At 46.3% G+C, this 14,375-nt stretch overlaps 1 protein-coding gene across 2 annotated transcripts in view; it reads right to left on the reverse strand.

Annotated features, from left to right (window-relative positions):
* The window catches only part of Ire1 (serine/threonine-protein kinase/endoribonuclease Ire1), a 388,825-nt gene that overhangs the window by 335,434 nt on the left and 39,016 nt on the right, over positions 1–14,375 (reverse strand). The gene's annotated exons all lie outside the window — the stretch shown is intronic.

Raw genomic sequence — 14,375 nt, forward strand, 5'->3', positions numbered from 1 at the left:
AAAAGTAATTTTTTTGCTAGATATAAATTTTTTCATTATAGTAAAAATATAAACCCTAAAAATCAGAGAAAAAATTAAGAAACAAAAAAATTAAACAAAAATTGGAAAAAAATGGCAATATTTGACTGTTTAATAATGTCTTTCTTAGTTATATACTACCAAATTTCAATGCTATATCTTTAAAACTAAGGGAAAAGATAGAATTTGAAGGTCAATAGATATAGTTTTGAGATATGGGCGTTCAAAGTTTTTCTTTGTATTTTTACAAAGACAATATTAATAAATCATGATTATTATTCCTTTTTTGCATATCAATAAACCAAAATGAAGTTATTTATCCTAATTTAATCATAAAGAAGATCCTTTTACTCAATATCTTGCTTATTTAGGCGAGACCTCGGTCCTTCATTATCTCTCCCTCACTAACTGCTAATTTTGCCGATATTACCCACATCTGAACTTTTCTTAAAGAAAATTTTTTTCTTCCTTACATTAGTGAGATGTAGAAATTGTCTTTTTCTCTTTGGTATGATGAAATTCTTGCCAAAGTCGAGAAAAACAGACTTAAAAAAATGGATTTTGAGTAAAGTGAAAAATCTATTTTTGGGTGAGAGTGCCATGTCGTCCAGATTATTATTATTATTATTATTAAATGCTAAGCTACAACCCTAGTTGGAAAAGCAGGATGCTATAAGCCCAGGGGCCCCAACAGGGAAAATAGCCCAGTGAGGAAAGGAAATAAAGAAAAGTAAAATATTTTAAGTATAGTAACAACATTAAAATAAATATTTCCTATAAAAACTATAAAAAAAAAAAACTTTAACAAAACAAGAGGAAGAGAAACTAGATAGAAGTGTGCCCGAGTGTACCCTCAAGCACGAGAACTCTAACCCAGGACGGTGGAAGACCATGGTACAGAGGTTATGGCACTGCCCAAGACTAGAGAACAATGGTTTGATTTTGGAGTGTCCTTCTCCTAGAAGAGCTGCTTACCATAGCTGAAGAGTCTCTTCTACCCTTACCAAGAGGAAAGTAGCCACTGAACAATTACAATGCAGTATTTAACCCCTTGTGTGAAGAAGAATTGTTTCTCAATCTCAGTGTTGTCAGGTGTATGAGGACAGAGGGGAATCTGTAAAGAATAGGCCAGACTATTCGGTGTCTTTGTAGGCAAAGGGAAAGAACCGTAACCAGAGAGAAGGGTCCTATGTAGTACTATCTGGCCAGTCAAAGGACCCCATAACTCTCTAGCGGTAGTATCTCAACGGGCGGTTGGTGCCCAGGCCAACCTACTACCTACGGAAGGGTTCCTTTAGGTAGCCTTCTCAGGGATATTTGCTATAGTGATACTCCCAGAGAATTAAACCGAACGTCTCCAGGATTCTAACTCCTGGCGCGAGTATCCAATAGAGGATATCGCATAAAATCAGGGGACGTATTCTAGATACGACACGTAGCAATCTTCACCCCAAATAGATTTAACTCTTTGATGTAAGGGGGAAGAGTGGTAAAAGAAGGGGGGGTGCCGTTTTAGGTACCCGGTGGACCTCCTTCCTTACTAATACCACGACGCCATTCCTTTTTTTGTCGTTAAGCAGAAATGACCGCAGATAAAGTAATTTTGGGAGGGGTCAGACAAAGGGTGGGTCCATCAGGATGACATGGCACACTCACCCAAAAATAGATTTTTCACTTTGCTCAAAATCCGTTTTTTGGCCTCAGGGCAGGTCGTTCTGATGGAAGCATACTAGAGAATTGTCTTGAAATTACTATTAGCTGTGGGTTTGTGTATGTGCCTTCCACCTTGAATAGATTTCCTTATCTGGTCTACTAGACCTGTATGTGAAATTCCAGAGATCTGTCATTTCCACTAAGCCTGGAGCTGGTTTAGTGCTTCCTGGCCCCGGCAGAGAAAATGTCGATATCAACAATAAGGATTGTCATTTCCACTAAGCCTGGAGCTGGTTTAGTGCTTCCTGGCCCCGGCAGAGAAAATGTCGATATCGACAATAAGGATTCGAGGTTTGTATTTCCGTAGAAACAAAAAGGGAAAACTTTGGAGCTTACCTTTTTTACTTACCATGAGAATGTAAGATTCGTTCTTTCAGAAATCGTTATTGTGATTTCAAGTTATAAGCCCTATACAGGGATTAAATAAAATTCTAGTATCTTTTATTAGTCTATACAGTAACTGAGACAGCAGTAATAAGACGCAAATACGTTTTATGAATTTTATTTTGCAACTAATTTATCAAATGTAGTTACAACAAAGTATGAATCTGATCCAGCATTACAACACATCAAAGTCTATATTTTCTCGTGTAGAAAAAATATATAAATACATCATTGGAATAATGCCACTCACTGGAGATGTGAAACCAAATCTATCTGACATGTTCAGATGTTCGGAAATGCATAAACACTGTGACGCAAACGTTCACTCGGCACTGGTGTATTGGTCAGATATGCACCTATATAGAACAGTATGTTGATTATCGCTGTGATCTGCACTAAAGGGTAGGTATGCCCATGCACCCAATGCACTGTTAAGTCCCAAAACAGTCCACTGTTTATTGCAGCACTAAACGACGGGTTTAATGACACTACCCGCTGCCACCAAAAAGTGTTTTATTTCATGTACTTGCTTCGCGTAATGTTTGTAGAAAACCCTGGATGATCTCCACCCAGTGTATGAGCGGAGTCTTTCAATGGGTCGTGACCTGCGGGTGTACTGTCAGGATCCGCGCTGCGAATAAAGTAGGTGAGCTTCGCTCTCAGTTGTCTTAAAGATACTGTAGGTTTGATCCTGAGGTTTTACCTAGGAAGAGCCGTCCTCCCTTGAAGTCTGAAGTTCTTTGAAGATAGACCTTAAGACACTCTACTGGGCACAGAGAGACATCTTCCGTCAGTGGGCAGATTCTCCATGGACCCCACCTCTTAGTAGGTAGCTCGTTCTTGGCAAGAAAGGCAGGATCAAGAAAAAGGTTCAGTTCTCCTGAGTCTAGGAACTGAATATGGCCTTCGTTTCTGAATAAGGCCACTATTTCACCAACTCTAGCCCATGAGGCTATTGCAAACAGAAAAATGTTATTTTTATTAATAAAATAAATTTTTGAATATACTTACCCGGTGATTATATAAGCTGCAGCTCTGCTGCCCGACAGAAAAACCTACGGTCAAAATACGCCAGCGATCGCTATGCAGGTAGGGGGTGTACATCAACAGCGCCATCTGTCTAGCAGGTACTCACGTACTCCATGTAAACACAGAACCAATTTTCTCCTCGGTCCACTGGGTCTCTATTGGGGAGGAAGGGAGGGTCCTTTAATATATAATCACCGGGTAAGTATATTCAAAAATTTATTTTATTAATAAAAATAACATTTTTCAATATTAAACTTAGCCGGTGATTATATAAGCTGATTCACACCCAGGGGGGTGGGTAGAGACCAGCATTACTTGTTTACATTATTATGAGCTAAGTATTTTGTATTTCATTTTAGCAGTTATTCAAAATAACAAACATAAAATAAATAAGTACCTGGTAAGGAAGTCGACTTGAACAATTACTCTGCCTTTTTAAGTACGTCTTCCTTACTGAGCCTCGCGATCCTCTTAGGATGCTGAGCGACTCCTAGGAGCTGAAGTATTAAGGGTTGCCACCCATACTAAAGGACCTCATCAAAACCTCTAATCTAGGCGCTTCTCAAGAAAAGAATTTGACCACCCGCCAAATCAACCAGGATGCGAAAGGCTTCTTAGCCTTCTGGACAACCCAAAAAACAACAATAAAAAACATTTCAAGAGAAAGATTAAAAAAGGTTATGGAATTAGGGGAATGTAGTGGTTGAGCCCTCACCCACTACTGCACTCGCTGCTACGAATGGTCCCAGGGTGTAGCAGTTCTCGTAAAGAGACTGGACATCTTTAAGATAAAAAGACGCGAACACTGACTTGCTTCTCCAATAGGTTGCGTCCATTATACCCTGCAGAGATCTATTTTGCTTAAAGGCCACTGAAGTTGCGACAGCTCTAACTTCATGTGTCCTTACCTTCAGCAAAGCATGGTCTTCCTCATTCAGATGGGAATGAGCTTCTCGTATCAACAGTCTGATATAATAGGAAACTGCATTCTTTGACATAGGTAAAGAAGGTTTCTTAATAGCACACCATAAAGCTTCTGACTGTCCTCGTAAAGGTTTAGTTCGTCTTAAATAGAACTTAAGAGCTCTAATAGGGCATAAGACTCTTTCTAGTTCATTTCCAACCAAATTAGAAAGGCTTGGAATATCGAACGATTTCGGCCAAGGACGAGAAGGTAGTTCGTTTTTGGCTAGAAAACCAAGCTGTAAAGAACATGTAGCCGTTTCAGATGAAAATCCGATGTTCTTGCTGAAGGCGTGTATCTCACTGACTCTTTTAGCTGTTGCTAAGCAGACGAGGAAAAGAGTCTTTAAAGTGAGATCTTTAAAGGAGGCTGATTGTAGTGGCTCGAACCTTTCTGACATAAGGAATCTTAGTACCACGTCTAAATTCCAACCTGGTGTAGCCAAACGACGCTCCTTCGAGGTCTCAAAAGACTTAAGGAGGTCCTGTAGATCTTTGTTGTTGGAAAGATCTAAGCCTCTGTGACGGAAGACTGTTGCCAACATGCTTCTGTAACCTTTGATTGTGGGAGCTGAAAGAGATCTTTCCTTCCTCAGGTATAAAAGGAAGTCAGCTACGGTATTTGGGTTACAGAGGTACTGGTTGAGGATACTGATACTGACTTGCACCAGCTTCGGAAGACTTCCCACTTCGACTGGTAGACTCTAAGAGTGGATGTCCTCCTTGCTCTAGCAATCGCCCTGGCTGCCTCCTTCGAAAAGCCTCTAGCTCTCGAGAGTCTTTCGATAGTCTGAAGGCAGTCAGACGAAGAGCGTGGAGGCTTGGGTGTACCTTCTTTACGTGTGGCTGACGTAGAAGGTCCACTCTTAGAGGAAGAGTTCTGGGAACGTCCACCAGCCATTGAAGTACCTCGGTGAACCATTCTCTCGCGGGCCAGAGGGGAGCAACTAACGTCAACCTTGTCCCTTCGTGAGAGGCGAACTTCTGCAGTACCTTGTTGACAATCTTGAACGGGGGGAATGCATAAAGGTCTAGATGGGCCCAATCCAGTAGAAAGGCATCTATATGAACTGCTGCTGGGTCCGGGATTGGCGAGCAATAATTTGGGAGCCTCTTGGTCATCGAGGTTGCAAAGAGATCTATGGTAGGTTGGCCCCATGTGGCCCATAGTCTCTTGCACACATCCTTGTGTAGGGTCCATTCTGTCGGGATGATTTGACCCTTCCGACTGAGGCAGTCCGCCATGACATTCATGTTGCCTTGAATGAACCTCGTTACTAGAGAAAGGTTTAGATCTCTTGACCAAGTGAGGAGGTCCCTTGCGATCTCGTACAACGTCATAGAATGGGTCCCTCCTTGTTTGGAGATGTACGCCAAGGCCGTGGTGTTGTCTGAGTTCACCTCCACCACCTTGCCTAGAAGGAGGGACTTGAAGCTTTTCAAGGCCAGATGAACTGCCAGTAGCTCCTTGCAGTTGATATGTAACGTTCTTTGATTCGAGTTCCAAGATCCCGAGCATTCCCGACCGTCTAATGTCGCACCCCAGCCCGTGTCCGATGCGTCCGAGAAGAGAACGTGGTTGGGGGTCTGAACAGCCAGGGGCAGACCCTCTCTGAGGTGGATGTTGTCCTTCCACCAAGTCAGTGATGACTTCATCTTATCGGAAATGGGGATCGAGACCGCTTCTAGCGTCTTGTCCTTTTTCCAGTGCACAGCTAAGTGAAATTGAAGGGGACGGAGGTGCAGTCTCCCTAACGCGATGAACTGTTCCAGGGATGAAAGCGTCCCTATCAGACTCATCCACTGTCTGACTGAACATCGGTCCTTCTTTAGCATGTTCTGGATGCATCCTTGGGCTTGACTTGTTCTGGGGGCCGACGGAAAAGCCCGAAAAGCTTGACTGCGAATCTCCATCCCTAAGTACACTATAGTTTGGGATGGAACCAGTTGGGACTTTTCCATATTGACCAGGAGACCCAATTCCTTGGTCAGATCTAGAGTCCACTCTAGATTCTCCAGACAGCGACGACTTGAAGCAGCTCTTAGAAGCCAGTCGTCCAAATAGAGGGAGGCTCTGATGTCCGCTAAATGCAGGAATTTGGCAATATTCCTCATCAGTTTCGTAAAGACAAGAGGAGCCGTGCTTAGGCCAAAGCACAGGGCTTGAAATAGGTAGACAACCTTCCCGTAAACGAACCTTAGATAAGGTTGGGAATCTGGGTGGATGGGGACGTGAAAGTAAGCGTCCCTTAGGTCTAAAGAGACCATCCAGTCTTCCTTCCTGACCGCTGCTAGAACAGACTTTGTCGTCTCCATGGCGAACGTCTGCTTTGTGACAAAGACATTCAGAGCACTGACGTCTAGCACCGGCCTCCACCCTCCTGTCTTCTTTACCACTAAGAAGAGACGGTTGTAGAAGCCCGGAGATTGATGGTCCCGGACTTTGACTACCGCTCCCTTTTCTAGTAAGAGGGACACCTCTTGCTTCAAAGCTAGTCTCTTGTCTTCCTCTCTGTACCTGGGAGAGAGGTCGATGGGCGACGTTGCTAGAGGGGGTTTGCGTATAAACGGGATCTTGTACCCTTCTCTGAGCAACTTCACAGATTGTGCATCTGCGCCCCTTTTCTCCCAAGACTGCCAGAAGTTCTTGAGTCTGGCTCCCACTGCTGTCTGAAGAATGTGGCAGTCAGACTCTGCCCTTAAAGGACTTGGTTTCTTTCTTCTTAATCCCGCGTCTCCCTTCAGCACGAGCACCTCCTCTGCTGGAGGCTCTGCCACGAAAGGGCGGAATGAACCTGGACGCTGGAGTGTCCATCCTGGGTCTAGACACGGTAGGCAAAGGGGTGGCTTTGCGAGCAGATGACGCAACCAGGTCATGCGTGTCTTTTTGAATCTAGGAGGCAGCAATCTCCTTTATCAACTCTTCTGGGAAAAGGCACTTAGAGAGAGAGGCAAACATAAGTTCCGATCTCTGACACTGTGTTACTCCGGCTGACAAGAAGGAGCAAAGGTTTTCCCGTTTCTTGAGGACCCCGGAAACGAACGAAGCCGCAAGCTCACTGGAACCGTCCCGTATGGCCTTGTCCATGCAGGACATAATGAGCATGGAAGTATCCTTGTCAGAAGGGGAGATCTTCCTGCTCAACGCTCCCAAACACCAGTCCAAAAAGTTAAAAACCTCGAAGGCTCTGAACACTCCTTTCATCAGATGGTCTAAGTCTGAAGGAGTCCAACAAATCTTGGAGCGTCTCATGGCTAGCCTGCGGGGAGAGTCTACTAGGCTTGAGAAGTCGCCCTGGGCAGAGGCAGGAACTCCCAAGCCGAGAACTTCTCCCGTGGCATACCAGACGCTCGATCTGGAAGAGAGTTTCGCAGGGGGAAACGTGAATGCTGTCTTCCCAAGGTGCTTTTTGGACTGCAACCATTCTCCCAACACTCTTAAAGCTCTCTTAGACGAGCGGGCGAGGACGAGCTTCGTAAAGGCAGGCGCGGATGACTGCGTGCCTAAAGCGAACTCAGATGGAGGTGAGCGTGGGGCCGCAGAAACAAACTGATCAGGATACATCTCCCTGAACAGTGCAAGAACTTTTCTAAAGTCCAAGGAGGGAGGCGTGGTCTTGGGTTCGTCGAAGTCCGTATGCGGGTCGTCAATGTGTGCAGCGTCGTCATCATCAGAGAGTCCATCATCTGAATACTGAGGAGGAAGCGGCAAAGGAGTAGGAGTTGGCTGGTCAACTGAGTCCGGCAGCACGGGTGCATGCGTGACTGCACCGGACGCAACGTCATGGAACTGTTGCCCAGTCTGTGAGCTGGCAACTACCATAGCAGCGCGGGGGCGCAAAGCGTCTACTCCTGACTGTCTAGTCTGCTGTGGGCGAGTAGTGGTAACCACACTGGGTTGCGGAAGTTGACGCACAGCGTCAAAACAAAACAACTTAGGTTGTTGTTGTAACTCGCGAACGTCAACGGAGGGTTCCGTGCGTCGCTGAACGTCAACATGCGGCTGGCAGCGCATGGGTGGCGGGACTCTCACAGCTGGAGTGCGGGAGAAGGTAGCCTCAGCGTCCACTGGACGCACAACCGTAGGTGGTTGTAGGCTAGCGGTTGGTGCAGCGTCAACCTTCTCCGCACGAAAGTCCTGCATTAAAGACGTCAACTGAGTCTGCATGGTCTGCAGCAAAGACCACTTAGGGTCTACAGTAGCAGGTGCGGCAACAGACGGTGTTACTGCCTGATGCGGTACCGCTTTGCCTCTCTTAGGAGGTGTGCAGTCGTCGGAAGACTGCAGCGAGTCCGAACTGACCCAGTGGCTACAACTGGGCCGTTGGACTTGCGCGGAAGGGACCGACTTGCGTTTAAGAGGCCGTGAGACCTTGGTCCATTGTTTCTGCCGAGAAACATCTTCCGCAGACGAGGAATAAATGGGCTCTCTCGTCTTCTTGTGGGTGGGACGATCTTGGATAGATACGTCCGAAACCACGGAGGGAACGTCTGTTCGCTGATTAAAGCCTCTCGAACCCTTTGGTCGTACGACATTGCTTCTCCCCTGGGCTTGGGAGCTTGCAAGAGGTCCCGGACTAGGAGGACGACAGGCACGAACAGACGAACCCTCAAGCGCAACACTATCCACAACACTTTCCACAACACTGGCACTCACTTTGTAACTACCCACTGCACTCTTACCCTTCAACTCCTTGACGTCTGCCATGAGTTGGTTACGGTCACTCGCCAATGACTCGACTCTCTCACCCAGAGCCTGGATGGCACGCATCATATCTGCCATCGAAGGTTGTTGAGTGCTAGAAGGGGGATCAGGAGCAACCACTACAGGGGAAGGAAAAGGTTGTGGGGCATGAGGAGAGGAAATATCAACGGAGCGAGATGAACTTCTCCTGACTCTATCTCTCTCTACCCTACGTGAATATTTCAGGAATTCGAGAAAATCGAATTCCGAAAGCCCAACGCATTCCTCACATCGATCTTCCAATTGACAGACTTTATCCCGACAATTGGAACAAACGGTGTGCGGATCGATAGAGGCCTTCGGAAGACGCCTTGAACAGTCCCTAGCACTACACTTTCTGTATTTAGGGACTTGAGAAGGGTCAGCCATCTTGAATTAGTCAAAGGGGAATTCAAAATCTATCCAAAGTCGTCAACAAATAATCCAAAATCAATAAAAGAAAGCAAGGATGTATTGAAGATAACCTCTGCAAAGCGAAAGCTAATAACTAGAAATGTGTACTTCACCAAAATCTGTGAAAACCAATCCAGTAAGCAACAGCGAATTTAGTAGGTCTTGCCGGTGGCACGACAGAGAGAAAATTGGTTCTGTGTTTACATGGAGTACTTGAGTACCTGCTAGACAGATGGCGCTGTTGATGTACACCCCCTACCTGCATAGCGATCGCTGGCGTATTTTGACCGTAGGTTTTTCTGTCGGGCAGCAGAGCTGCAGCTTATATAATCACCGGCTAAGTTTAATATTGAAAAATGACTTTCTGTGTTAAATCCTTTAGAATACAATCCTCATTGTTTAGGTTCGAAGCATAGTGCAAGACTTTGTCCAAAGACCACGTGATGGGCTTTGGTGGGGTTGCTGGCTTGAGTCTAGCCCATGCTTTTGGGATCTTATTAAAGATTTCACTGGAGAGGTCCACCTCAAAAGCGTACATTAGTGGTCTAGCCAGGGCCGATTTATAGGAGGTAATTGTAGTAGAGGCCATGCCTTGTTCGTGTAGGTATATGAAGAATGCTAGACAGAAATCTATCGATATCTCTGTCGGATTCCTTGTTTTCACAAAGGAAACCCATTTCTTCCATGACGATTCATATTGTCTCCTAGTCGAACTTGACTTGTACTCTTCGATGAAGTCAACTTTATCCTTCGAGACTCCAAACTTTTTGTTCCCAGCTATGGCGAGAAAATCATGAGATGTAGGTTGTTGGTTCTCGAGGATGAAGCGTAGACAGTCGACTTCTGGACCAGTTGAGATAGTACTGGATCCGGCAGAGGAAACAGCTTCAGTTTCAGCTATAGGACTTGAGGGAACCAATTGCTTTTGGGCCATTTGGGGGCCACTACTGCTGCTGTCCCTCTGAAGGATCTTAGCTTGTCGAGGACTTTTAGCAGGAGATTGGTTGGTGGAAACAGGTAAATGCGATTCCACCTGTTCAAGCCGAGGGACATGGCGTCCATGGCCTCTGCTTTAGGGTCCATACAAGGGGCTACGTAACGAGGTAGTTTCTTGTCGCTCGTTGCAAAGAGGTCGATATGCAGTTCCAGGACTTTTTCCGAGATGAAGGAGAATGAATCTGCGTCTAGGGACCATTCTGTCTCTATGAGCTTTCGCCTGGATAGAGCCTACGCCGTTACATTGCGGAACCCTTGTAGGTGAACTGCTAATAGGTGCCATCCCTTCCTCCTTGCCAGGTAGAAGATGGCTAATATCACATGGTTGATGTGGGGTGATGTCGAGCCTTGTCGATTTAGACACTATCACCTCGTTGTCCAGAAACAAACTGATGTGGATTAATCTGCGAGGGGATAGTTTCTTCAACATCAGGAAAACTGCCATATCTTCCAAAATGTTGATATGAAAGGTTTTGAACTGGTGCTACCAATTCCCTTGCACTTTTTTGTCGTGAAAATGGCTTCCCCATCCTTCCAAGGAGGTATCCGTGTGTATCACCACTGATGGTTGTGGTGGTTGCAGGGGAATTGTCCATGCTAGGCTCTTGGCTGTTGACCGCGGCCTTAACTGCGTGCGCAACAAGGTCGGGGTCAACCTTAGTTGATCTCTTCGAGCGTTTGATTTGTATTTCCTCCAGACTCCTGACGCATCTTTCAGATGTGCTTTTAGCACCGGGTCTGTCACTGCTGCAAACTGGAGAGAGTCCAATACTCTTCCCTGAAGGCATCTTGAAATCCTCTTGTGACAGATTAGTCTCCTGACAGATCCCGCTATTTCTCTCCTCTTCTTGGATGGAATGGAGAGGAGGTGTGACTTTAAGTCCAATTGGATTCCTAGCCACTGGAACTGTTGAGCTGGAGAGAGACGAGACTTCTTGCGATTGATCTTGAAGCCCAGGTGTTCCAGGAACTGGATCACCTTGTTGGCTGCTTGCAGACAAGTAGTCTTGGATGCTGCCCATACCAGCCAATCGTCTAGATATGCTACCACTTGAATTCCTTTGGAGCGTAGCTGTTGGACGATTGTGTCTGCTAGCTTCGAGAATATCCTTGGGGCTGTGTTCAGTCCGAAGGGCATTGCTCTGAAGACAAACTTCTGTAGTTTGAATCCTAGGTAGGAAGAGAAAGGGCGACTCATTGAAAGATGCCAGTAAGCATCTGCTAGGTCTATTGAGACCGTATACGCCCCTTTTGGCAGAAGGGTCCTTATGTGTTGTAAAGTAAGCATCCGGAACTTGTTGTTCTCGATGAACATGTTGAGTGGAGACCAGTCTAGAATGACTTTGAGTTTGTCCGAGTCTTTCTCGGGAACACAAAACAGCCTTCCCTGGAACTTGATGGACTTCGCTTTCCTTAATACCTTCTTGTTCAAGAGTTCTGAGGTATATTCTTCCAAAAAAGGGGTGGAGTGTTGGAAGAATTCTGGAAAACAGGGGAGTTCTGCTCCATTTTCATCCGAGTCCATTCGTGATTAGGCTGTGGGGCCAGGGATCGAAGGTCCAGCAATCCCGAAAGTGATGCAGTCTGCCCCCTACCTAGAACCCCTCATAGCTTGGGGGTCCTGCAGATTTGTTTCGTGACCACGTCCTCCTCGGCCCCGAGAGGAGTTACCTCCGTGAGAAATTCTCTAAGGGCCTTTTTCTTTCTGACTGGGGCGAAAGGAAGTTGACTGCCTCTCAAAGTTAGGGTTGAAAACTGGCAACTTGGCTACCAGTTGTTGAGGGACCATCTGAAAGGTGGTCCGAGGCATCGTGGTCATAGTCACGGCAGGAAGTTGTGCAGGTCTGCGTGGTCTCCTTGCCTTTTTATTTTTGGGCTGGGGACCTCCGTCCGAGGAAGATTTCCTCTTCGAGTTCATGCCCCCCTTTTGGAGAAGGTTCCTGTTCTCCGTGGCTGCTCTGGCAATGACTAGCGTAGCCACTGGTGGGAAGACGTAGGCGTCGATGCTGTCCCACCGTCACCGGAAAGCATCTTGCCAAAGAGTCTTGGGGTCTGAGACTGGGGGGGAAGTACAGCGGCAGCTTGAAGTTCCAGGCTGTCGTGATCAGGTCCCCCAGGCCAGGACTTGCTGGTTACTAGAGGCCAAAGACCCCCAGGTACTCTCTATCTGTGAGGCTCTGCTCAGATTGTCGGAGGGAACATTCCTCTGCCCGGAATGAGCGAGCCGATAGTGGTATTGAGTGGACTTCGGATCATCTCAGTATCTCTACTGCAAGATGCGAAAGTATGAAAATATACCTCCCTGCTAGTTGGAATACGCCAGTACCATGGAGTTGTCGCACTCGGAGCGACTCGGCAGAATCTGTAGGATTTGTAGAAGGGCCAGACTACGGCCTCTAAGCCTACCTGAATGATGAGGAGGTACCCTTCAGGTCCTGACCATAGGCCTGAACCAGAACATGAACCCCCCCCCCCCCTTTTTCTTTGACGAATCCGAGAACAGCATCAAATGCGGGGAAAGGACGAGAATATCCACTCCCATGCAAGAGGTTCCATAGGTCAACCCCCATTGCAGGTCTAATCGTTCCGCTGGTCCCATAGGGGCCAGAAAGTCCGGTTAATCATTGCTTTGATTCGACCAGAACTTGGGCTGCCTAACAGGGAACTTATCCTGAGGCGACCGTTCGGGACTTAGACGGGTCAATGAGGAAAGGTGACCCAGGAAACGTTCCAAGATAGGGCTGGAAGCTCTCCTTGACTGAGAAAAGGTTCTGCGACTCTCCTCAGCCTTGCCACAGTCAACTGAAGGGAAGGCTCGGAGAAGGAGTCAATATCATGGCTAGATATTCCAGATGTTGAGGTAGAACTGTAAGTTTACTTGTGAACGAAGGTTCTGGAGTGGGAGGTGAGACCTTCCGGACTCACCAGTGGTAGCTTATACACCACCCCCTGGAACCCCCCCAAGCGGCGGCGCGAGCCCTAAACCACGCCCCTTGGGCGGAGTTACCAGGGACGAGCGGGTTGACTCGGCAATGGAAGTCACATTTTTGAAGTTGTAATAGAACAAAAAATAACACAGAAGTGGTTGAGCTTACCTTGGTTGTGCAAGTTATGAAGGAATTACTGTGAAGGTGCAAATTGTTGGACATAAAGGTCTTTTTACTAGTAAATTCAATCTTCTTGTGCTCTCTTGGTTGATATGAATATTGAAAGATTCCAGTTAGTTTGTTTTCTGTGGAATAATAGTGATTGTATGTGTGTGTTCTTGTATATAGCCTACTCTGTTGAATTATGAAGTTGTTAGAATATTCCCTCCTAAGTACACGGTCTCCTCGGCTCACGGGGGAAGGGTTGGAGGGTGACCCAGACTTTGAGTCCGGAAGGTCTCACCTCCCACTCCAGAACCTTCGTTCACAAGTAAACTTACAGTTCTGGAGAGGGAGGTCTCAACCTTCCGGACTCAGCAGTGGTAGCTAGGCAGATGCTTCAGGGGGCTTGAAGATGAAGTCCAGCGACCACAGCATCGAAAGCTCCCTGTAAGCCGAGGAGAGCATAGTAAGAGCTGAAGACAGAGTCGCTTCTCCAATTCATTCTGGACATGATTTCTTGTATAGATACTCCATTGTATAGCAGTCTTGATGAAGCTTGACCCCTTATAGAGTGGAAATTCGTTGACTGTTTAGTTGCATTTGGATCGGCTCTGAAAATGCACTCCCTAAAAAGTTGTCTCATTTTTTGTAGAGACATTATCTTGAAGTGTTCATCTAGCCATATGTGGTCTTTCCTGTCTATGTTTCTTTCCATACAGACTTTGTTTGTGTATTCCAAATAGAAGTTCAATTGTCTGACTGGACATATTTTTGGTCTGTTAGGAAGCTTCCTAAAGCTGATCTCTATTGGCGTGTAGTTGTTCTTTTGGTTTTTGGCCATGAAGGAAGGGTGGTTCCGTAAGACAATGTGTTCTGGGGTGAAAGTGCTCCTGGAAATGCAGAGATCGTTAAATTGATTTGCCCTTAAAGGGCAAGCTAAGGCTACTAGGAACAAGGTTTTCTGTGTCAGTAGTAAGGTAGAGTTATCTCTCGTGGTGTTAAGAAACGAGATTACTTTGTCTAGATCCCAGCCAGGGAACTGGTGA

The sequence above is a fragment of the Palaemon carinicauda genome, chromosome 15 (genome assembly GCF_036898095.1).
Source record: "Palaemon carinicauda isolate YSFRI2023 chromosome 15, ASM3689809v2, whole genome shotgun sequence".
In the NCBI taxonomy this organism is placed as follows: domain Eukaryota; kingdom Metazoa; phylum Arthropoda; class Malacostraca; order Decapoda; family Palaemonidae; genus Palaemon; species Palaemon carinicauda.